The 26,494-nt window shown below is 38.3% G+C and overlaps 1 long non-coding RNA gene across 10 annotated transcripts in view; it reads left to right on the forward strand.

The window, feature by feature from the left end:
- Positions 1-26,494, forward strand: part of LOC106834085 (uncharacterized) — a 189,745-nt gene that overhangs the window by 130,049 nt on the left and 33,202 nt on the right. For 5 of the 10 annotated variants that reach the window (XR_011501895.1, XR_011501890.1, XR_011501891.1 and 2 more), the window contains exons 2-3: positions 4,938-5,088; positions 5,856-6,096. This is a non-coding gene — a long non-coding RNA (uncharacterized lncRNA). Of the gene's footprint in view, positions 1-4,937; positions 5,089-5,855; positions 6,097-6,757; positions 9,460-19,434; positions 19,487-26,494 lie in introns of those variants that run through there. The other 5 variants (XR_011501896.1, XR_006525666.2, XR_011501892.1 and 2 more) reach the window with 2 other exon arrangements.

Genomic DNA, 26,494 nt, shown 5'->3' on the forward strand with positions numbered 1-26,494 from the left:
ACTTTGGGAAGGAGTTAACGTGGTCCTTGGTGGCCACAAAGATGGAGGTGAACAGACAGTGGAGTATTCACTGCCCTCCTGGCCTGTTTCATAGCTGAGTCTCAACCTCTCTGTGATCAAGGTCAAGTAAGTGTGCCTAATATAGTGAAAGCTGTGCCCTTTCATTCCCACCTTTTAAGGTTTTCACCACAAGTTCCTCTCTGGAGAAATCTTAACAGCGACACCACATTTTCTTTAATATTGGGGTGTGTATTTGAATGGACTCTTTAGATAATTTGTGTGTGATTGGTTCTGAGAAGTATGTGATGTCTTCTGTTTGGGGAGTGCTAGTCCTTGTAGCATGCAAACTCATGCCCAACTATCCCTTTGGGAAGCAGTAGGACAGGAATGATTATGATGAGCAAGACAAAAAGTATGAATTGGCAGGAGGGGCTTATTTGGTTTTAGACAGACTAAGGGAAGGAGTTTGAATTCATAGTAGGGTAGTACTGGATGTCAGAGGTTAGAAGGAGAAAAGGTCAAGTCCAGAGGATAAGCATCAGTAGCTAGAATTTTTCATCACTGAGTTATCAAAATAGGTGGGGTCCAGGCTCTGGAAGATAAGTGGTGCCAGAACGGAGGAGACACTGAGACAAGCTTTTGGCAAAACAGAGGATGTTTTCACTTTTTCCTTTTATGTACTTCTGACTACGTGTGGGTGCTTGTTGCCAAAGGGAGACTTGTGGGCTGTCCCCTCCTGATTTAGCAATGCCAGGGGTAGTCAACCTTCTGGGAAGAACTTACACACATCTATCCGAAGTTGGTCATGGCTCTATGGTCATCACTTATTTTGAAAATTTGCTGTCAAGTGAAGTTACTTTAGAACTTTACTTAACATTTTCCCCAAATATAAGCAGGGGCTAATTTGAAATCATTTTCAAAATTCAAAGAAGTAGTTAAATTAAACATTGTTACCCTACTCACTGTTTCTTTTGGGATTGAATAAGAAAGCTTAATAGTAAAAATTCAGGACTAAAATGTTAGAGGACTTTCTATTAAGTTTAGTGTCTTCTGTGGTACTGTAACACAGCATTTTCCTGACAGCTAAATAAGTCATGCAGAATTGGCATGGAAAATAAAATAGTAGCAGGGTATTGTAGTTAAGGAAAAAGCCATGAAGATAAAGGCTGCCTAAAGTTGAAATTTCTTGATGGCATTAATGAAGATAGTGCAGCTTTTACTAAATCTCTTAAACCAAATTGGTAGACCTGGGCTATGTTGTGTGTGTGTGTGTGTCTGGGGGGATGGGGGCTATTCCTTTCTCTCTCTCTTTCCTACGCTTCTCTCCCTCTCCTATTCCTTCTTTCTCCGTCTCTCCTGTCTTTATTCATATTTTCAGGGCTGTTGACAAATGAATATGATGAGTATGAGAGGAAGCTTGCCCTGTGGTTCTGGGGGTCCAAGGAAACGATCAGCAATCCAGACCTGACTTTGGCATCTTCCCTGACTAGGTCAAAGCCAACAGACATAAAAGCCAAGGCCACCTCTCCCCTCTCAATGGCTGGCAGGAGGGTCCAGGGCCTCAGGTAGCTCAGGCCAAGAATTTCCTCCCAGCATGCCTCGTGCATGTACGTATAGTTAAATTCTATGGGCTGGCTGTACTGCTCACTGGCCCACAGCACTTTTATTGCTTCACCATACTGAACCCTCTGCGTCTGTCCAAAGAAAAATTTAACCTTCCTTTCGAGTTCCTGCCTTAGAAAGTTATGAGAGTTTCATGCATTTTAAAAAATGAGTACTCCTTGAGTGCCTTTGTGTGCACTGTACCAAACTCTGACCTGTGGCAGTAGGAAGAATTTAAAAGACACGACCCTTGCCCAGGAGATGTCCTTACAGTAATATTGAGGCATGCATGGTAGTGTACGAGCTGTGGAGGAAGTAATTATAGCAGAGCCTGAGCTAGGGAAATTATAGAGACAGGTTTCTGTGAAAAGCAAACATTGTACAGACCAAGTGTTCATGGACTCCAGTGCCCGATGTTTTCTATGCACCTTTTGTGATGGTATTTAAGCCTTAGAGACCTAGGCATGGGTTGATTATGCGCTTATGGGTTGCTGGTTGCTATACACACTTATTCCTTTCCCACAGTTGTTTTCTCTTAATTTCATGAGGACATCAAAACTAGTGGGAAAAGGCCACTGAGGAAATTCTTGAGGGAAAAAATAAACCACACATAATGTTTGCATTTCTAATGAGAAAGCAAAAGCAAAAAAGGTACTCAATACCCAGAGGATGCTGGCAAAATATTTTACTAGGATGTGGTTTTGACCAGGTTACCGTTTCTGCTAAGACAGACTGTGTTTTATTATAATTTTCTGATCATCTCTTGATTTCCTGTATACACTCTCCATTATGGCCCCTTTTCTGTTCATGGAAAACTTGTGCAGAAATACGTATTATATGCTATTCTGTATTCCCATTAGGCTAGCTGGGAGAGTTTTAGGAGGAACACATGCAATTCTCCCACTAGACCTTGCTATTGAGATCCCAAGAATTCTTTTTCTTTGTCCCCAGATGTGAGTCTGAAGGCTAGAAGCCTGACTATTGACACATTACCAGCTTTCATGGCCTACGTAGTCCCTAGAAATGAAATAAATACGTTTTCCATAGACACATGAATCAAACATGAGACTTGGTTTTACTCCTTATTTGGAGACCACTTGATAATTTTTTCATTCTAGGTGATATGGCTGACTTATATGCATGGCCAGTGCATTCATTTTATATCTCTCATCCTCACTCTTCTACCTCCCAAAGTATGAAATGAACATGACAGAATTATCTGATGGTTGCTGTAGATAACCAGATTCTCTCTACATATCTTTGCAATAGAAAGGCCCATCAAAGAATTATGCCTGGGTATTTCTGTCATTTGGAGCAATTATGTTGAACGCCCCTTAGCTTTGGTTTTGGCTTTGTAACCTAATGCATAGCCAAGATGTCAATACAGTGCCTAGGCGGAGTCCAGATATCATTCTGCCATAATGACTATAAGATTGTGTGAATGTTGAAACCAGAAAGTTCATTTTTGAAGTCTGAAAGCAGCTGAGAAGAGATGAGGGTAACAGAACAAAGCTTGCTTCCAGCCTCTGCTGTTGCTACTGCCAGGACATTCTTCTCCCATTACTTCACATGGACCAGATAGGAACAAAGATGCTCTGCAGACATCCCCGTGATTCCTGCTAATACAAAGAGCAGGAGATCAGCTCACACACTTAGTGCAACCACATATCACCTGTTAAAAACTTGCTAGTGATGTTCAGCTCTGTAAATTACAGCAGCTTCTCAAATTTTACTGTGTCTGCAAATCCTTGCAGATTTAGTGGGTCTAAGGGGGAGCCCTGATATTGTGCAAATTTAGCAAGCTCCCAGGAGATGCTAATGCTGCTGGTCTGTGGACCACACTTGGGTACCAAGGAACTAGAGCGTGATGCTAAAGTGGCCTAGATGTCAGGTCTAATAACAATACCAACAAGTTAATTTAAGTCTGATTCAAGGAATTGACTGCATTCTGAATCTTGGTTAACCTCTTTTTAAACATTTGTTGTTGGTCAGCAGGAGGATCTAATGTTAACAGAAGAATGACAAGATCAGGGCTAGAGGGTATAAGGACCGGTCTCAGGGTACTGGGATAGACCCCAAACTCCCATTCTCCCCAAATTGCTTAAGCCCTACCACTTAGAGAGTCATTTATATTAACAAATAGTCCCTTCAAAATCTTAGATCTTAGATTAAATTGGCTTCACTAGCTGGCTTGCTCCTAATTGGAAACTGCTGATGGGGGAGATGGGTTATTGAGGGAAGCCTGGGATAAGACTAAGAGTTTAGGGACTTGTATATGAGAAACACTCCTGTGTGTTTCCTTTACTCTCACACTACTGCCACATTTCACTTCACTTCTGACACTGCTTGTCACAGAATGTGTCTTATTCCCCCCGCTTGGGTTTGATAATTTGCTAGAATGGCTCAAAGAACTCAAGGAAACACTTATATTTACCAGTTTATTATACAAGGATAACTGTATCATTCTTTTATCATTAAAATAAACAGATGAACATCCAGATGGAAGAGATGCACGGGACAAGTTCTGAGGGAAGGGACCAAGAATTTCCATGCCCTCACCAAGCACGCCACCCTCCCAGTCCTCCATGTGTTCAGCGTGGAAGCTTGCTGAACCCCATACTTTGGGGTGTTTTAATAGAGGCTTCATCACATAGGCATGATCAATCATTAACTCAGTCTCCAGTCCCTTACCCTCTCCTGGAGGAAGAGAAGTGGGTCTCAGAGTTCCAAGCTTCTAATGATCATGGTTTGGCCTTTCTGGTGACCAGCCCCTATCTGAAACTATCCAGGAGCCCACCAAGAGTTGCCTCATTAGAACGAAAGACATTCCTATTATCCAGGAAATTCCAAGGAATTTAGGAGCTCTGTGTCAGGAACCAGGATCAAAGACAAATATCCTAATAAAAAATGCTCCTAGTATTCTTATCACTTAGGAAATTATAAGGATTTTAGGAGCTATATGCCAGGGACTGGGGGAAGAAACCAGTCTATATATATATACCCGTTTTTTCCTATTATTTCACAGAACTGGAGTGAATGAGGAAAGGTAATTTTGGAGTATGTGGCATTTCAGAGAATAACTGATCTGTGAGGAGCAATGGAAATTCCAGGAGAGAATAGGAGCATAGGTTGGTTGGCTTGATGGGGATTGGGGCATCCAGGAGGCCTAGTTGGGTTAGTTAGTCCTGGTACAAATGGGTGACATCAATAATGACTAGCTTAAGACACACATTCCTTTGATAATGAACCAACTGTACCATCTTCCTTTATGGGAAACAGCATAATTTTTTAAAAAACAACACTCTGAAGGAAACATTTTCCACCTTTGTTTTCAGGTGCATTCCTCCTGGTTTGGCTACCAAGAAAAGATTTCTCACTGTGTTTTACCTGCTGCAAAATTGGGAATTCCAGAAATCTCACAGTGTCCAGATGAATTTTTCTTTCTGAATCTGGGATGCAGCACCCTTTTTTGAAAGACAAAGAGAGGTAAATTCTCAGATTTGTGTATTTACATTGGTTTTATTTCAATGGTACCAGGATGACTTGAATGCTTGAAAAAGATGTAGCTTTCTAGAAACTTTTGGAAGAAAAACAATTTAAAAAATATTTTGACCTTGTGTTGCTGGGATTTTTCAGTCTCAGTGGATCTGGTATGCTTAATGGACATGGAATTGTTCCAGTTGCACCATAATCTTCCACTTCAAATAAACTGATTTTTTTTTTTACAGTAAATTGTGGGAATGAGAAGCTTGGAAGGGGCAGTGGTGAAATGATAGGTACTATGTGCTTACTTATTTTAACATTATGTTTAATCATTATAATTACATTAGTGCGTAACTTCCCTAGGATCAAAGACTAGGTAATCTAAAGGAATAAGAATTAGGAAATCAGGACCCTGACTACAATTTGAATTTCTACGATTTATTTACATCAGATATATCACAAAACTTTATCTAATGCTTGGTGAACATGATCCATGATCCCTAGTAACTATGTTTTAATAATAATGATTTAATAGTAGCAGTTAGCATTTATTGAAGATAAACTCCACGCCTAACGCTATGTTAGGCATATTAAAATCTTAACTCATTTACAACTTTCCAAATAACTTTTTCCCTATAAAATGATTATAATAATGGCCATTTGTTATGGTCTACATGTATATAGCACTACCTAGTTGTAAGATACTATCTTTATATATTTTCATGAACCTATTCAGTTCCTTATGAAGTAATTTTAATTTCCTGACACAGGATTTTGCTGAGATTTCATTGAATATCTTGACTATGAACCAAAACTTCTTTGCTTGTGGAGTGGAGAGAAAAGTGAAGGTAGCATTTTCTTTCCTATCTCTCAAATTCCAACTGTGAAGAGTGAGACAGAGGCGTCTATGTGGAGCCATTGGGCTGAAGATTTTCATCAACAGCATCAGCCGTATGAACTGGGTATTCAGGTTTCCTTCCACGTTTTCCTGTTTGTATTTTGGCTCTACACGTAAGTTTTTCCCTGTCCATATTGTACTTTGTTCTTTCATTTTGTCTTATTAACTTTGTTTAAGTCCTGTTGGTTTAGCTCTTCCGGTGGTTGACTCATTCTTGACACTGGTTTTGGCCATCATTTTAAAACTCTCCTAATATTGAAGGCAAATGCAGCTACAACTTAGATGACAAATGGCAGAGTATTTCACATAAGTAGGCCTGGTAGATATCTGTTATTGAGAATTTAATAAAATTACCTGTAATCGTATTGGCAAAGCAGTTTCTTAGGGCCATCTGCTTATTTATGAAAATGATTTTTTAAAATATATTGAACCAAATGGTTTTCAAGTAGGATTTCACCTCTTTTGGCCTATTTTCCTTAACTCTAAGGTATATTTTGTATTATCTGTGTACCCTAACCCCATATCATCCTAGGATAGGATCCCCCAGAGTAGAGATATCTCCTTTACTAAATCACTCTGCCCATTTTTCTGTTTGTTAAAAAAAAAAATCACTGTTTTTATTAGAATGTTAAATGAGTAGTCACTTTATACCTGCCTCTGTAGAAGACATTTAGGTATGGACCTGAATCAAAGAAAAGAATGGTCCTGTGTTCATGGGGATTAATGTCATTAATGATATTTTCTTCTCTTAAACTTTTATTTTCCCCCAAACAGAATATGATGGACACTGTTATGGTGACAATGAAGAGGAAAACAGCAACATGTCAATTCCCCACTCGGGGCAGTCAGAGGTCTCCAGAGAGGGGACAAGGGCAAGGAGGAAAGTGAAGATGCAGTCCGCTCTGACTTATTTAACAGGCCAGCTTGAACAGGGCAGTAGATAAGCGAGTGTCACAATTCCTGGTCCTTGGTTTCTTTAATGCCAACCATTTATTTGAACAGAGGGCAATTTGGGTAGGCAGCTACATGATTTATTGCCATGCTGACCTGATCAGGGACTGCGAGAAGAGCAGTAGTTCTGAGGTGTCCCAGAAGTTCTCAGACCTGCATGGATTTTGATGGTTGAATTTACATATTTCTGCATAGCCATAAAACACTCCTTCCTTTGTTCCTACTCAAGATTCCGCCCAGGTCCCTGCCCAGTCCCTCCCTGAGGCAATCTTAGGGAGCTGCCTATCAGAGAACCTCAATGGGATCACGTTATGGGGTCCTTTCATTATCATATAATTATACCCTGGGAGGCCCGGTGGTCCCTTTACGTTTCAGTTCTCTGGTGACATTTCATGTTAAGTTCAACTGTGTGCTTCTCACTGTCCTTGTACTTTTGGTTCTGGTTTTTGACGGAGGCCCATTTTTCTTAGAATATTTTTTACTTTCATTTTCTTGTTTCTAAAGCAGTATGACACCTACTTTCTATTACTTCTTATTCTCCATCAACGTCACTTAACAAGAAAGCTAAAAATTAATGTATGCTTTATATATTTAGTTTGTGTGTTGACAAATAAAAATGGCAAGCAATAGGATATATTGGAGAATATGAGGAAGCCATTTGGTATAAACCTAATCCCCGCCCTGTCTTTCCAAAAGGGCCTGACCGGCTGTTGAGCATGCATTGTCTATCTGCTTTAGATATTCCCTATGGCAAGAACAAACACCCTTGAGATAAAGGTGCAACTTCCCTCCCACTCCCAAGTTGGCATTCCCTTAAGGATTAAGCATCTTTCCTTAGGCTAGGAACTGATTGCTGCGCTCACCTGTGACCACCCAGCTCGAGACAATAGGCGTGCCTCCTGCTATGCCCGCTGAGATAGCAGACTCACTACCTGCTGTGTCCATCAAGTGCTGTGCCGACAGGGCAATCTTGTGACTATTGTGGGAGGGACATTTCAATCATATGTGAAACGTCCTGGTTGGGGGTATACAACCACTCTGTATACCTCACTTCTTTTGTGCCCTTTCTTCCTTCTGGAAGAAAGGCCCTGGGCCATGGTCCTCAGATTTCAGCTCAGAATAAACTCACCGAAATTTTCATTTATAGATTGGTTATGGATTATTTTCATTGACAGCGTCTTTTTTCTTTTACACGTATTTAATGGAGCAGATAGGCGAAGTAAGAATTGGGCTGGAAAATAACCATAGGACGTAGAGAATTTTTAAGGTGAGAAGAGGTTTACAGAAAAGAAAGTTGAAAGAAGAATACCAGAGTGGAGGTGGAGAGAATTGTTACCAGCCAACAAATGTATGTGTGTGTTTCTGACCAAAGCCCTTTTTCCAGAATGTGTAGAGAACTGTGTAAAGAATTATTTAAAAATAAAAAAGGACCGTCCAGTAGACAAACATGCAAAAGACTTGAATAGATACTTCTTAAAAGTGAGTATCCAAATGGCTAATAAATCATATGAAAATGTGCCCCACATCATTGCTCATCAGGGAATTTAAATTAAAGCCACAATGCAATAATACTACACCTCGACTAGGAGGATGAAAATTAAAAGACAATATCCAATGTTGGTAACGGTAGAGCAGGTGGAATTCTGGGGTGCTATTAGTGAGAGTGTGAATTGGTATAATCACTTTGAAAAAATATTTGGTAGGCTCTTTAAAAGTTGAATATATGCAAAATTTATGAGCCAGAAATTCCACTTGTAGGTATGTATTCAATGGAAATATGTACTCACTAAAAGACATGTATAAGAGTTCATAACAGCACTATTTATAATAGACCAAAACTGGAAACAACTCAAATATTCATTAAAAAGATTATAAATTATTAGACACTTCACGAGCCAGGTAAATAATCAGCATGGATCCAACAGAAAGATAGCTGGATGACAATTCTTTGTGAACCTGGACATGGCGTTGGTGTTAGAAGCCTGGGGTCCAGCTGAGGGTGTAGTTGGAGCCTAAGTGCTATCAGTTACCCTTTTCACATAAATGGTAGGTGGCATGGCTGATGTGCCACCTCTGTCTTTGTGAGATGTCTGAACATCCTCTTTCAATCTTTCCTACAGTTTTTCCCTCATGAGGACAAGACCCAGAATTGCAAGCATCTGGTGGCGTTTAAATGAACTATCTGTCCACCATTTATTTCATGGATTGAGAATAAGCAGATTGTCCTTTAAAAAAATTCTACTAAGTGCTATGTAGTACCCTGGAGATCTTGGAATAGTACAAGGGCATTAGTGGAAAAAATTGGTGGTTCGAATAAATTCTGTGGTTTAGTTAATTGTACTGTACCAATGTCCACTTCTTAGTTTCGACAAATGTACCATAATTCTGTCAGTGTTAATATTAGGGACAACTGGGTGAAGCCTATAAAGGAATTCTTTGTATTCTTGCAACTGTTCTGTAAATCTAAAATTATTTCAAAATAAAACAAAATATTAAACAAATCCCAGCCCTAAAGTTGAATGCCTTTTTTTAACCTTCAAAATTAGAAATTTATTATATGTTTTGAACACAACATAACATTTTAACATCCTTGGAATTTTATTTTATTTCACAGTTTTTCTGTTACTCATTAGTAGAGAATATTCACCAATCATACTTATTAAATATAGGATAGCTTACGAGGATATAATGCCAAAATCTTGTAGAAAATGCCCATGAAGTTTTTTCCATACCCCTGGATTATATCAGCTAAACATTTGCAACATCTTGACTTTTCTTACTTTAGTTTTCTTTTGTGTCATGTTCCAAGCTTCTCAAAAAACATGTTAAAGAATTGAACACAGATAATAGATAAAAAGTTCAACATATGGGTTTAATGTAGAGGAAATTTTAGACAGTATTAAAAATGTGTAGAAACATGGATTCCAGAGGAAGAATATGAGTAAGTGGGGTGCCTGGTGATTGACAATACTGCTGGGTTTGGATAATGTCCTCCCAGCGTCTGTATTACTGGTACAAACTGAGAGGAGGAAGTTTTAGAACGCTGTAAATTGGGTTCACAACCTTATTTTGTGCTCCTACAAAAAATTTGTTTTCTGCTTGGCTTAAGATGATAACTGTGGAACTTTAGATTTCAACTGACAGGTGAGTCAGATATTTATTTTGGTGCAGGAGATTTCCAGGGTCTTAAAGCACATGCCTGAGGCAGCGTCTGCTCTGCAGCTCTCACTCAAGTCGCAGCCTCTGATGGAAACACTGAGTGATAGATGCAGAGACTGAGCACTGGTTTTTGTCCATGGGAGAGAAATCTCTTCCCACAATGTGAAGAGTTGTGGCTAGACACAAAAAGATAGGAAAACTCCTAACATCCTCAGGCATAACCAGCCATAACACTGTCAGTATCTAAGATGAGAAGGAGTATTCTATAGTGAGACTGTCCTGGATGCAGCTGTCATTGTGTTAGGAACTCGATCCAATGACAGCTACACGTCTGATCTTTACTGCCACATATTCTATTTCATGACCAACTATAAGCTAGAATAACTGATGAGAAATTATGAGATCTTTAATTAACATTAGTCATTTTTCACTGTGAGCAAAGATTTTTGAGTCAAAAAGAACTGGATTTCTGTCCTCACTCTGCCATTTGCTATCTCTATGACCTTGGGTAAGTTACCTCCCATCTGAGCGCTGGTTTCCTTACTTGTAAATTGTAAATGGTAACACCTATTTCATAGGATTGATGTGCGGGCTAATGAGAGTGAGGCACCAACGCCAGCACATGGCACATAATGAGAACCCATGAGAACCCGTTATGTATTCATTCTCCCTACCTACTTCTCCTAGTTCTCTGTGTATAATATAGCTGAGGAGCATGAATGGCTTCATGTGTACACAAACATACATGTGTGTGTATATAGACAACTTTTCCAGGCTTTGGCCACATATGGAGTTTCCATTCTATTTCTGATTTTCTCTGAGACCATTTTCCCTCTCCTCCTCCTCCTTCCACTTCCTTTCTCCTCCCATTTCCAATACCTCCCTTCTCTCCTCCTTCTTCCTTTCTCTTCCTCTCCCCACTCCCGACTCCTCCCCAATACTTTCTTTCCCTCCTCCTTTCTTCTTTCTCCCATTTCTCTTCCCAGAGTTTTCAGACTTCTTAACAACAGGTACGATGGGGAATGTTCACACACACAGAGGCAACTAGGATTCAAAGTCAATGCTTATTTGAATTGTTGAAAACTCCAGACCTTTCTTTCACTATAAAAGCTGCCTAATGCAACATCAGAAGCAAATTTAGTCCAAAAGCAGCCCAGTGACTGTAAGTAACACAAAAGCAAACAGCACTCTCCTCCCCTCCAACCAAATGGCCGTTCAAAGGAGGATGATGTCATGTCCTTGCTATCTGTGGAAAGACCCAGACCACCCCTTGCATAGCCACAGGCTGGACTATTTTCAGAAATAGTATGGTAGTTGATTACTTTGATCAGATTTTTATTCTTATTTTCTCACATAGCTAAGGGTATCATGATCTCAATTTTAGGGGAATGGGGCAAGTTTTCTGAAGTATTCTTATTCTCTGATGATTCTGAAGGCTTCCATGATCCTTATTTCATTCCTTTAGTTAATTTTTGATTACAAAACAAACACCCCTCCCTCCAACCCTCCAAAACTAAACCATAAAGCAGATTACAGGGTTAGGGGGAGGTCATTAGAGAAGAAAGCCCCATGTATAGAAGGGAGAGGGCTCAGGGAAGGCAGTCTCATTTATGGGGTGACTAGCTGACCTATGTCTGATGCAGCAACAGGTCCCGGACACCTGTAGGACTATGCAAACTTAACTTCTGCTGGGCTTTTAAAATCCCTGATACATTCTGAGCTCACAAAACTCTGATATTTACTTACTAGAAAAATTTGTATTTCAGAAGAGCTCAATTCATTCTCCAATTTCCAAAACTGATTGTAGTGGGAGCTCTGGTTAGAAGTCGTTGCCCCAGTTCTAGATGTCTCTTCGGTCTTCAAGGAATATGGACTGGATGTTTGATATGGGCTGAAATGATGGTGCTGGCCTCTTGATGCATAGGTCAAAATTTTAAAATATTATCAAGTGTTAAATGCACTATTGCTCTTTAAGATCCTTACAGGTAATGCAAATAGAGAAATTAAGACCATTCAGATGAACAAAAATATAAAATACATACACTTGTAAAATAATAGACCTTATCGCAGAAAAAAATATAGGTGCTTTTAACAAGTTTGTGAGTGCAGAGGGAGAAAGTATGTGTTTAGTTGAGATAGAGAAAGTAGTAAATGATCAGGGAGGGGGTACTTCCAATGCTAAAAAGCCAAGAAGTAGGTAAACTTCTCTGAGAATGGAGGGCGTGGTGGCAGCGATTGTGACTTGGGAGAAGGCTCAAAGAGATTGGGTACTCTGTTATGACTGAGAGGGCCTGATGATGGGAAGGAAAGGGAGCTACCTTTTGTTTTTCTGACGTCATGTGCCAGGCTTTTTGTGGTGAATGTGGAGATCGGGGGCCCAGATCCTCTTCAAATGAGTGTGTTGCCCAGCTGCTGGGAGAGCTGTCCACTGGCAGCCTTCAGCTGTCAGCCCCTCCAGGGATTTCCTCAGCTGCACAGAGCCACCTTGCCTAAGGTCAGCCCATTCCCAGGGTGGCCCACACCCAATGACTGATCAAAGGGTAGGTATAAAAGTCCAACCGTTTTGGCTTTACCTGGGGAAATCTGATTGCCTGTTTTAGCTCTAAAACTCTCTGAGGAGTCAGCTGAAACTGTTGTCAGGCCTGGGTCAAAGCTCAATGTTCCATCTGCCCAGTCCTGCTTCCTTCCCTACCCTGCCATGGGTGCTGATTCTAAGAGCACTCTCTAATAAACATTCTACATTCCAACTCCTTCTCAGAGTCTGCTTCTTGGAGAACCCACCTGTGACCCGTTTCAGTATATTATCTTATTTCATCTTCATAATGACTCCTGAGGTTGGTGTTATTAGCTCTCTTATACAGATGAGAGGTTAAGATTTAGGTTAAATAACTCACCAGAAGCCACATATGCTGGCATCTGCATTTTGGTCTGTTTAACAACAATATCCACGCTCTTTTCAGTATGTCATGTTGCTTGCTAAAAGAATTAGTAGTAGACACACTGTTTCATGCATGTATGGTTTGCATGTACTGTAAAGATTGGATAATTAATTGTGCACCCTCATTCAGTCAACAACTATTTACAAAATAACTACTCTCCAGTGTACCAGAAATTTTATAGTTACAGAAGGAGGAAACATGAAATGTGAGATACATTTGCTGTCTACACAAAGGCTTTGTAAACACAAGAAAGAATCTTCTTTCTGTTCTAATGCCACCCTACAAGTCTAAGGACAATTTTAACAGTATCTTTGAAGATCAACTTTTATCAGGTATATTTTCTTTTGGAATTGAAGCATTTAATTAGAGATTAAAGAAATTAGAATATGAACGCGAAACAAACAAGAAAAGCGTTGCTTTGAAAGAGTCAATAAAGATAGATACTAAAAAAATGCTGCCAAATTAGTTGTAACCAAGACAACTGTAAAATATTGGAAGATGTTGCAAACATCTAGGAAAGATATGTACTTATGTTGCTTCTCAAATATATTTACATTTTCACTTTAAAGAGCACAAATGGAAATCTTAAATGATACATTTTGTATTTGGTTCATGCTGGACAGAAAAAGGATGGATTCAAACTAAAAAAAAAAATCTGGCCCAACATCAAAAGATTGGCAAATGAATATACATTTATATGTTTTGAGTTAGAACGAAGTATTTAAGGTATGTGTGCATCATTTTTTTGGTGATTCTCTGCTTTAATCAATTTTTTCTGTTGGCTACAATTTCTGTTAAACTGTGGTCCTCTACCATGTTTATTAAGACCATGTATACCTAAAATAGTATCTCTCTTAAATAACATATTTAATAAAAGTTTACTGTATGAATGAATCACCCAAAAATGTATGAGAGGAAAATTATTTTACGTGATATATCATGTAGATTATATGCAAGTACCACATGTAGATTTCTGTACAATTTCTAGTTTGCTTCCTTGGGGACAATATCCAGAAGAAGAAAGGTCATACCCAATCTTTCTTTTTTAGTGGACTGCTAAATGGATTTTGCTTTTTCACTTTTATTGCATTAATTTTCAGTGAAGCATTTTAAATAGTTATATGATGAGGCAACATATTTGGGAAGACAAATTGATCTAAAATAACAGTAGAAACTTCCTATTTATAGGCTAACGTTGATCAGAACCAGAGCAAAAACAAGTTTTTAATCTCATACAAAACTGCAGCTATTTAACCTTCCTATAAATATACTGACCCTTAACCTATAGTTAACGGCCACTTTACCTTGTCTCTTTTGTCTTTGACTTTTCTCCCAAATCTCTGAATAGTAACAGCCTTCATTTCCAGTGTGGCCTCATCATACTTTCCCACACATGTAATATCTACTTTTAAAACTGCTCCATTTTTAACATGCAACTACATAGAGGATATGCTCTCTTGGCTTTCCCTAGCTTTGTATTGATTTTCCACACATAGTGGAACTAGAAAGCAAACAAGGAGTCACAGAAACTCTATTTGTTTTGGTGACTAAATGGCTTGGGTTAAGATCACTAGACGGAATTTCTTCCTAGATCTAAATTTTTGGAATTTTATCATATTTGGTGAGAAAAGCAAAAGTAACACTGATAGTAGTTGTTATTTCTATTCTACAAAGGTAGATTTTTAAAATAAAATTTACAATATCAATGAGTATAAATTTTGACTACTTTGTTTTGTAACATAAGTCAAGATAAAAACGAGTCAAATTTAGCGAGATAAAATCCTTTAGTAATATGTTGTTAATACCCTCACTAACATCAATATTTGGTATGATTATTTATCATTGTAAAGTTAAGTAGAAAACTACCTTCATTTATTCTGAATCTTTTCTTAGGCCAAAGCTTTTCATGGCCTATAGTTTGATCTTAGTTGATGATGGAAGAGCATAAAACTTCAGAATAATTCAATTTCTTTTCAAAGCTTTCCAGCCTAGCTTTTGAATCTTTGTGTGGTCTGACTACAGCCACCACAGAGTGCTAAAAATATGGGATTTTCATGCAATGGCTAAAGCTCCTACATGCCTATTTACATTATAAGAGAGAAGATAATTTCCGTAAAGCAAATCAACATATAGTTTTTGAGTTATTATATTTTTTTAAACTTTTATTTTTTACATTTATCTTTTTTTGCATCAGGAGTTTATTTGTGTGTATGAAGTAAGATAGGGGTCCAAATTTACTTCTTACAGCAGGATAACCAGTTGAACCAACACCATTTGAAGATTTTATTTTTCCTTCTTCTCTCCAAAGCCCCACGGTACATAGTTGTATATACTTTTAGTTGTGGGCCCTTCTAGTTGTGGCATGTGGGATGCTGCCTCAGCATGGCCTGACAAGCGGTGCCATGTCTGAGCCCAGGATCCGAACCTGTGAAACCCTGGGCTGACAAAACGGAGCATGCAAACTTAACCACTCGGCCACGGGGCCGGCCCCTGAGTTAATATTTTGTGTTAGATGCTATGTCAGATGCTATAAGGTATATGAAGACATGGAGACATATGATCAAGGAGCTAATATTTTAGTTGAAGAGACAGACTATATCAAACTGCTCATGTTTTAAATAAAGAAATATGTACTTTAAAGTCAAATTAGATGTTCTACAAGTACGGAGGGAGGAGGTCCTTCAGAATCCAATGGGTAAGAGAGGTCAGGTTTAGCTGAATCTCAGGGGCCAGGTAAGATCTGAAGGGTGGGGAAAGAGGCGTTGACATTCCAGGATTGTCTAGGGAGTGGATTAGGGGGCTGAGTAGAAAAAGTTGAAAAAGTTAAAGGTAGAAAATGTAGAATCTATTCAGAAAATGATTAATAAATGAGTTTAGTAGAGGTTTTATGGAGGAAAGGAGACAAGATAGTGCACTAAAGGAGATTTTGGTCAGATTAGAGTGTTGAAGTAAAGAATGTCGGGTTATGAATCAAGGAGCTTTGGCTTTAATAGGTACACCTGGGTTTTTCAAATCTTGTCCTACGGAACATAAATTTTGAAAGTTTTGAAGAGAGGTAACTTTGTAGGGAAAAGAACAATTCCAAAGGCAATTTCATTTGGCAAATATTGAGTTAAATAAATTAAAGTGTATTCTTTTAGGAATTATTAATCTCTAATATACTAACATGTACCATAAATTTCCAAGAAAGTAGGGGATATAGTGTTTTATAAACCTATGGAAATGAAAAGGAAGTCTCATAGAATAAATATCTTGAAGGATAAATTGATGGAACTTGGTGACTAATTAAATATATGAAGTAAGAAAGAGTGTAAACAAAGATAAACCATATTGAAGCTGAGAGCTTATAAAAGGTCATTTTATAATCATCGCTATCGTTTGTCGAGCTGCTATTACATACCAGGTACTGCAGATGAGGGATTGGGACTCAGAAGTTTAGGTAGTTTGTCCAGGGTCAATATGTGGTTGTCACAATAGTGTAATCACAGTATAGGGAAATGATGGATGGAGAGACACCTAGACATAAGTGAAAGGATGTGAACTTCCTTTAATCACAAAGGATGTAGAAGCTTATGGTACCAATTACACAAAGCAGGAGGCCACAAAGTTTACTCCCAGATGGAGGTGCAGGTGCAGTCAATACATGCTGCAGAGGGTGATGATTCTGCCAGATGAGCTTTTTTTTTTTCAATCTGTGTGACCATCTGCAAGTCACTGGTACAAAATAACCCTAGCAGATTCTTGAATGGTTATTGTGGAACCAGGTGAATCAAAGGTCAATTTCCCCAGGAATGCCATTTCTTAGAAGGCCCAGGCTATAGTCCTATCTGAGGTTCATTCTCATACATAATAACTGGCAGAGCTGGGATTTAAATCCAGATCTACTTTATTTAAAAGCCCAATTTTTCCCTCTGTACTTGAGTGTTGATTTTGCGTACCAATGGAAGAATGGTGAAGCAATTTAGAACACCATTGTCTGCTAATATTCCTATCCAGGTCTATTGAAGAACTTGACTTCCTTTGCGTCATAGCTTGGGCATCAAACTGCCCCTGTGGCTTAACTTCCCTTTTCTCAGTGCTCCATGCAAAAGAAAATCAGTACGTGTTTTCAGGATTCACTGGGTATCAAACCCCTGGTTGGTTTGTTTAGAGCAGAGGTTAATCTGTGGTTATGCATCTTTGTTTTATGTTCCTAAGGCTTTGGTGTTATAACACGTACAACCTATGCTTTGCCAGGACAGGCCCTCTTAAAGGAAGATCATCAAGAAAATTTTTGACAGGTACTGGTGTAAGTCCTGATACATCCTTCCTCATTTAACCTCACAGCAATGGGATGAGGGATAATGGAATAATTCTATCAGTATCCTCATTTTGCATCTCAGTAACACAGAGGAGAAGTAATTTTCCTAAGTGCACATAATTAGTAAATGATAGAACTCAAACTTAGGGAGTCAGACTTTAGACTCTATATTTTTAACATCTATTCTCTAGTGTAACGGCTATGAAAATCACGCTGTAACACTGCTGTTGGTTTTGATTCATTCCCTTGCCACTTTCTATTGCTGCTATTACTTTCTCTGCCTCTTGGAAATCTTATGAGGCTATTTCTCATCACTCTCATCTTCATCTTGAGGCTTTCTTTTTTTTTATGATGTTAACCTTGAGGTGCTTCATTCTATGACAAAGTCTGTCTTGAGGGCTCCTTCATTTGGTCAACAGTCTTATGGATGTGAGAGAGTGTCCTCCCTTCTATTGTCATGATGCTTTTGCCTTTTTTCTTAATTTTTTAACCATGCTCATGCTATCACAACTTTTTAAAGCTAATTGAGAAACTTTCCTTCTGTTGAGAAACTTAGACATATTGTATTGGGAGGTGGGGAGATTTGGTAAACATTAAAAATTGTCCAAAATCCTCTCTGCGTTAATAATTTTGATTGTGAATATTTTCTTCATTCTCTGAATTGCATCTCCTTTTTTCCTTATGAAACCGTCTATTGAGCTCCTACTATTTGCTAGGCACTGTGCTGGTAACATAAAGATAATAAGAAAATGTCCTAATCTTCAGGAGCTCAGTGTCTCAGAGGACAGTTGTATACAAATTAATAACTGGTACAATGCGATAAGTGCAATGCTAAAAGAATGTTAAAAGTACCTGGAAATAAGGAAGAGCTAGAGAAAAGACACGGGATTTGATCTGGGGCTTTGGGAGGTGAGCAGAAATTCACAAGTTGGGAAAGGTAGCAAAAGGCAAACCAGGCAAAGTGGAGTGTATATGCAAATGCACAGAGTTGTGAAATGCACATGGTGCATTTGAGGGATAAAATGACTTCTGATATGCATAAAGCACAGGGTGTATGTGGAAGATTGGAAAGAATTGATCACACACCAGCCTTATATGCCATGCTAAAGGGTTAGGGCTTAAGTCCGCAGACAATGGGAACCCCTTTTTCCAGGTTCAATCTTTGTACTAATACCTTCACCTCTCCCAGATCCTCCCTTAGCTCCTACCCTGGTCATAAAGCTAGGCAGGCTCAGCAGCCAAGGCGGCTTCTGATTTCAAGAGAAAATTTGATTCTCTTACCTCTCAATATTTGAAAAATCCTCAGTCTTTACTGATCAAACCAGTAGTGGTTGTGGTAACATTTGTCAGACCAGACCGGTTTCTCTACCAATTGCATTGCACAGTTCTCAGAATCAATCTGACTTCCACACATGGAATCCTGGTTTGGTGAAGATGAGGGCTTATTAACCAAAGCCTTTTTCTAAGTGAGGGCCTCTCTAGGTGACATTTGGATACAGTCCACTTCATGTGTATTTGAATCGTTGAAACAATCCTTGCCCTTCCTCAAATCATCAAGTGTCTGTCTGGGTATAAAACTGCTCCCACTCTGAAGCTATGTACACTTTCTGGAAAGATTGGTCATTTTCTTTGCAAATTTATGAGTAAACATTTCTGCTATTTTTTCCAAACTTTATCTTGATAATGTCTTTATTAATCCATTTCACTGCCTGTCCTGCTCACACCCGTTTTTAGGAAAACTTGTCCTCCTACAGTCCTGGGAAAGCAACATGATCCCATGGCCTCTTCCAACTTCCCAGTCATTGAATGAACATCTGACCTAAGGCCAATCAATCTCTCTGCTGATCAATGATAAAGCAAAATCTCTTTTTTGAGATTTCTTTTTTTTTTTTTATTAACAGCGCTACAGCCTCTAGACAGTAATGTAGACATTAATTCTTCCTATCCATTCTCAAGTTGGAATAATCTTCCTTAAATTTCTTCCATTCTAGCTTTTTTAGACTCAACTAACTGACAACACACACACACACACACACACTCACAATATTATGTTTTTCTGATGTCTATTCATTAATTTAACAGATAGCTATTTTTGTTTCCAGGGCGTGTAGTGCTGAGTTGACTGTCATAAACCTTTGTCGTCTATGGCATGATGTGAGTAACTTCTGAATAACCCTTATAAAATGTCTATACCCACTTTTCCAGGGTGGTGGCACTAGAACAGATTAAGTACTTCCCCAAACCGCTTATATTTACCATGTTATTAATATGTTGACTCCCTATTGTCTGTCTTAAATCAGGCATGATTGTTAGCTTTGTATCGTGACCAAATAAATGGTGCGGTGGGCTTTCTGCCAGGTAGAAGGGATGTACGCAGCACATGCTCACAAACACATGCACTCACTGTACACTCACACTCTGATTCTTCTAAAGGACAAAATATTAATGACTAAAGGCAGCTGAAATGAGCATGGCCTGCAGGTGTTGCTTAATTTATTTTTCTTAGAACATATGTGTATTTATGTAATTCCAAGAAATTAAGTGAACACACAAAGTTGCTAATGCCTTGAGGCCTTTTACACAAATAAGGAACCGAAAAGAAAGGAGTTAATTCATGCCTTTTCTTGGTGTTCAAATATCCTGGTTGCTGCAGCTGAAATGATTATATAACAATTTACTCAGTTGTGCTGATGGTTCTAGTGTTCTCATTCCTCGTTTATGGACAGCTAAAGCTTGTTTTTTGGACGGTTTGAAGGAGAAGCATAGGATACCATTTTATACATACGAGCGATCTTTGTTTTTGTTTTTGCTGAGTGGAAGCAAAAGCTGGAGTGTTCCACTGAGCAACAACTTAGATTTAGTTGTTTCTGTTATTTCCTGAGAGTGCATCTGGGGCATTTTAACTTCAACTTTCCAAACTGTTTTCTTTCTTTTGATTTATGAACTCTTTTCTTATACTTCAGAGATTTACCTAACAGGGACATGCTATGCCCTAAGGTCCCAGTGGGTTACGGTGTGAGATCAGTAGACAAGCCCTGTAACCTACCCCTGCCTCATGGCGAGCTTGCAGTGTAGACGGCATCAATTGCGTGAGACGGCATGCAAGACCACATAATAGAGGGGATTAGACAAGAACAAAAATTTCTTTGCTTTATTTATAGTATCATTGTGGAAGGATGAAAAGCTATAAGTCAGCTTCGCCTGGGTGTGGACTGGTAATAATCCACTCCAAACTTTGATTGTTCCCTTGACTTTGCCTTGTAAAAGCTTCTGTGGCTCCTGTGGATTATTACTTTATAATGCTTGGACAAACATCAATTAACATACATCAAACCGTTTCCATTTGTGTCCCTCTATGAATGGAGGAGACCCAAAAGACACAACGGGGTTGGAAACACTCACATGGAGATTACAGGAGACCAGGCTGCACAGAGGACACAGGTGTGCTGCTAGATATGTGTTGGAAATATTGCATTTCTTATGGAGCTTGGAGTAATTATCAAACCAGACCTCTGAAGAACAGCTTACTGGAACCTTGGCTATTATAAGGACTATTTTTTTAAATCTATGAAATTAGTCGTTGAAAATCAGATGAAGCTTGTGAATCTGGCTGTTGAAATTGGAGACAGCAGAAGTTATATTAGTTTTCATAGTCACTTGAGAACCTTTTAATCTTTTTCAAAGGTTCTCAGAGAACTTAAGATGGGACTTCTTTCAAACAATATGAATAGAGATGTACTTAACGTAAACGTTTGAAAATATTTATATAATAGTCAATGTCCAAGAAAAATATTCCCATAGCATGCTGTATTATGGAGTTTTAAATATATGCCATTTCTTGCTATCTAGTTTACTCTCGTAGGGATATTTCCTACCCATGATGTCAATACTATATGCAGCTGGAAAAAATTCACAGGCAAATTGTTGTCTTTATTGTCACTTATAAAAAATTGACAACAGATTTATTCTCCAATGTGAAAGCATTACATGAACGTCAACTCCAAATATCTTGCAATGTGCGTTTATCTGATAATAATGAGTGTATTTATGTGGCAAGTCCTCAGAACATATTAATGTTGCTATTAAATACCGTGAATGATTTGAAAAAGTACAACAGAATGAACCAAGAATAACCTCATTTTTAGGATTATTTTATGTATTATTATGTAATGCCAAGGGCTAGTTCCTAGGGAATTTCATTAATAAATTTCAATAATCTTATCAGGCTGATTTGCTGTAATGCACAAATCTGCCTGGTAAGAGAGATATTAAAGCATACTCATTTTCCTAGATTGTCTTATAAATCAAACTGAAGAGTTCCCTTTTGCATTAATTCCTTTTGTGAATATTTGTTTTAGCAAAAATTGCAATAAGATTCTGGTGTTAGGAAATAAATAGCAGTAACTGGGTTCTGCTCAATAAGAAACAAGAAAACTCTCCTTTTGCATATGAGCAGAACTTTTCAAAATGCAAGAATTGTTTATTGGGTCTATTAAGCTAGGTAAATTGTCAGATGGTCTGTCTAGAGCACAAGGAGAAATCTTGGTTCTCTGGAGGGATGGAGCCATGAAAAGAGCCACGTATAGTTTACGTTCAAATAGAGATGGATCTGACCTTGAAGACACGCATTATTGTGAGGTGCGATAGCACAACCCTGGTATCTTTCACATTCGTCTGACATTCCTCAGCCCCTGAAATGGGGAAAGTTGGCATCATGCCCTTTCTCGCTCTTGGGCTGGCCACCTGAAATATGTGATTCAGGCAAAGGCCTCACCTGCGGCTGCTTGTGCAACCTCTACTCCCTCTCCACATTCAAACACCCTGAGACTAGACTTCTGCTTTTCTGCTGTGTATACACGCAACTACAACCACAGGCGATCTCTTTCCGTGTGATGGTTTAAGTCAATTAGCTTCTATTATCTGTGTGAGCGGGATCCTATTCCATAAAATCATTGTATCATAATTGTGTGAGTACAACTGACCTTTAAGAGATATTCTTCCAAATAGGGAAGAAATTGTCTTCTGTATTTTTGGCTCTTTTGACTGCAAACCTGTTTTGCTCAATCATTTAATTCAACTGGAACATTGGAACCCTGTACCTTTTTGGAGCTCCAGCGTAGGCCCCAAAGGAAGGAAATTGGGCATGGTGGAAAAAATGTGGGTTTTGAAGTCAGAGAGACCTGGCTTTTGATGCTGTCTCTGCTACATATATCAGAAGGTTGTTACTGACAAGGAGGATTAGTGACAACGTATGATGTGTCCAGCACCTTTTTTGGCATCTGGTAGAAGCCCAATAAGAAGTAGCGTTATGGGAAAATAGTCACATTTGTCCCATTTCAGCTCCCTAATTTTTCGGTTTTAGTTCCATTTATCCAGAAGTACCAGGTGGCTTGATCATCTCCCATTTACTTTATCTGACTGTGGATCTAGAGGGAGCAGAGTAGGAAGAAATAACAAGGATGAGAAAAAACGTGGAGAACCAATGAGATATTACCAGATTCATAGCCATTTATTTGTAAGATTCCTTTAAGACATCTCACAATAGGGAAGTACATTTAATTTAGCCCAACAGGCAGCTGTGTTTCTTGGATGTTTATTACTCTATCACATGAATAAGGGGTCACTTTGATTATCACACGCTTGGGTGAAACTTTCCTATGCTGCTTTGAGGAGGCAGCCTCGACCTGGTTAAAATTATAGTTTAATCTATTTTGATAAAAACATTTATTAAAAAAGATATTATACTTCCAAGGCCTTTTTCCATCAGCTTGCTTTTTTTGGTTGCCTATCACATGGCTATATCATTTTTAGCCACTAAATGAAAAGCATGTGTAACAGCGCAGAAATGTGCTCCTAGTCCATGTTACCATGGGCAACATCCAATGTGAAATATGGATTTTCTTGAGGTAGAACACACTACTTTAATTATTACATGCAGTTTGGAAACATGAATATTTATACAATTAGAAACTTGGAAGCATTGCACAAATTCTTTTTAGTTGGACTCTGACATAGGCATTTTTCCTCCCAATCTGTTCTATAAATGCAGACCAAAAGACGAAATACTGTGGCAGCCTCAATGTCATTAGCTCTACAAAAAATTGCCACAAAATTGGTCACATGCAATAAAATTGTTTGTTAGCACTGAGCCTCAAAGTTACTTGGATTGATTTTTTTGGTGTCTATTTTCACTTGAGTGATCGTAAGTGTTTTGTTATTCATAACTTTTGTTCTGTTCAGTTTTGTGTGATGAAAATGAAATCATACAAAGGACTCAAGTGACTTGGAATATTTGAAAAGTGCACTTAAGGTTGTAAATCAGGTCTTATTATAATCCCCTCTTAATTGATTTTTTCATATTTTTCCCTTTGGGTTCGAATTTTTCGGTGCAAATATAGCTCTTACATATTTTCAAAAATTTGACACATGTGGAAGCACAGAAAACCTATCGTCTTCCTTTTAAAAACACATGCATATACATACACAAGCACACGTACAACTAAAATTCAAAACATAAATCATTCTTAGAATTTTAAGAACATGGGATGACTCTGGCTTGTCCTCATAGAGAATTGTAACTCTGCTAAGGGTTTCATTTTTATATTTTTAAGATAAAAGTAGTTAAGAGTTTTGAGTCTCTGCTAATTTTATATGTTGTCTATTAATTGATGCTAAAATAAATTTATTTGAGTTCTTGTGGGATTTTGTATAAATTGTTGCACTGGACTTTAAGATTTATAATTCATCTTAAATTAACAGTAATTATCTTATTGGGTATCAGATTGGTAGTATTATTTAAAAGGAGGAACTCATGGGAGAGCCTGAATTTAATTCAGTTTATTAAACATCTTTTGTACCCAAATCACTGGTTCTTCATGATAGTTTGGTGGTGAATCAGCAAAGGAAAATAATCATTCTGCTTGAAAACATCATTCAGAACCATCAGTGGCTACAAATACTGAAGTCAGATAAGATGTTCTGAGTACCATCCGTCCTTGTTCTCTTTGGGCTTTTCTGTAGTCATTTTGGTTATTGCCAGTATCAGGAAGGGGAAAAGAAGCCCATGATTAGGGGACAAATTTCATGCAGTAAGTTAGTTATCATAAGTGCCTCAATGAACACTGATGACCCTATGTTATTTCAAGGACTTGTTATTCTAAGTCTGTAAGGGATGTTGCAACCTCATCCTTTCCATCTTCACTCACCCGCCTCCAATCAGGACTGTAGCTGATGGAGAGTTTAAAAAGATAGGAAAAGGAATTTAGATTTGAGCCATTAGGTAACAACACAACCTGGCACCCATCTCCTTAAAAATTTTGTCTTCCTGATTGCGTATCCCAATATTTTGGAAAATGTGTATGTGTTTCATTTACATCAGTACATTTTTGTTTTTGACTTAAGACATTAAAGAAATCTGAGACCCTTTGAGGCTTCCTGTCTTAATCAAATGCTTTGAAAAGATTTCAGAGAAGATAGGTTCAAATAATTGCTGCAGAGAATAAAGGTAGTGTGATGGGAGAGTTTTCCCCAACTTTTGTAGCTAGAGAAAATGTTTCAAGAGAAGGACTTTTAAGGAGAGCCATGAGTAGATAGATAGAAGAGGCTTACCACTGAGAAGAAGGGAGGCCACCTGAGACACATGGCAGTGGGACAGACAGTATGTTGGACTGGAGTGATAGGGAGAATAATCCCTCCTTCTGCTGATCTTGAATCCTGCCTCCCTTACCTATGCTCCTTGGGAATGGAGAACAGCTGCTCACCATCCATACCATTCCATTTTTTAATCTGCCAACTTTTTCTGGGAAAGAAATAATCCTGATTCTTTTAGGCTTTCATCACGGTGTCTGTTTCCTAGATCTTTAATCATTTTCACTAAGTTTTTCTCCAATTCTTTTCATCACAATTATGACTGGAAGCTCCAGAGGGGGACACCACTGCCGGGTGTAATGGGAACACGACTAAAACCACCATTAAAAGCATCCTCCATTGGCACAGCTAAATTACTGTAACATCTTACTTTGTTGATTATATCATCTGATTTCAGTAACTGGGTTTAGAGGAGGCATTGCCTAAAGAAATGGAAATCACCATTTTTTTTTTAAGAAGAAGATTAGCCCTGAGTTAACATCTGCTGCCAATCCTTCTCTTTTTTGCTGAGGAAGATTGGCCCTGAGCTAACATCTGTGCCTGTCTTTCTCCATTTTATATGTGGGATGCCTGCCACAGCATGGCCTGATAAGTAATGTATAAGTCCACGCCCAGGATGCAAACTGTGAACCTGGGCCACCAAAGTGGAGTGCAGGAGCTTAACTGCTACACAGCCCAGCTGCCCCAGGAAGTCACCAATTTTAATTGATTTTTTCTTCTGAAAGCAGAAATTTCAGTAGTGCCAGAGACACAAGGGAAACAGAGGAGGGTCCGAGTGTCCTTGCACATGTTGTTTCTTGAGTGCCTTTAATTAAAGATAATCAATAAGCCAAAGTGGTATATTTTAGGGTGACATATTCTGGTTTCGCTCAGTATATATCTCTCCGTATATATTTGTGTAGATATTTTAATACTTTCGATTATAAACTCCTAACGATATTTCCTTTTGAGGGGACTTTTCTATAGTCATGGTACAAAATGAGGTAAATCATCTTTAGAGGTATCATATATATAATATTAGCAAACTTACCTTAATCTCATTTTGTGACAAATGCCCCCAAATCTATCATTTACTTATGAATACATTCCTTTACAATTTAATATTTATTAATTGAGAATCTAGGATGTTTCAGGCACTGCGCTGTGAATTTTGTGATGAAAACAATATGGTTCCTGTCTTTGAGGAGCTAGCATTCCATTGTGGGAGACAGTAAGAAAAAATATAATACAATACAATAAGTGCTCTAATAGTTATGAACCAGGCACTGTGGGAACTAAATTTAAGCACTTTCATTGGATTCATGGGTCAGAAGTGGCATCCTGGAAACAAGTTTCTTATGTTTGTTGGATCATATGAACAGTACTGGACAAATTCCAATGTTAAAGTCAAAATTTAATTATGTAAGTTGACATAAAGTTCTCTTTTGTGAAGCCACTAAAATAGAAGTTGCTAGTACATTTACTGCTCCTCTTAAAATTGTCAAATTATTTTATTTAACAAAAAAATTATGATAC

The sequence above is a fragment of the Equus asinus genome, chromosome 3, assembly GCF_041296235.1.
Source record: "Equus asinus isolate D_3611 breed Donkey chromosome 3, EquAss-T2T_v2, whole genome shotgun sequence".
In the NCBI taxonomy this organism is placed as follows: Eukaryota; Metazoa; Chordata; class Mammalia; order Perissodactyla; family Equidae; genus Equus; species Equus asinus.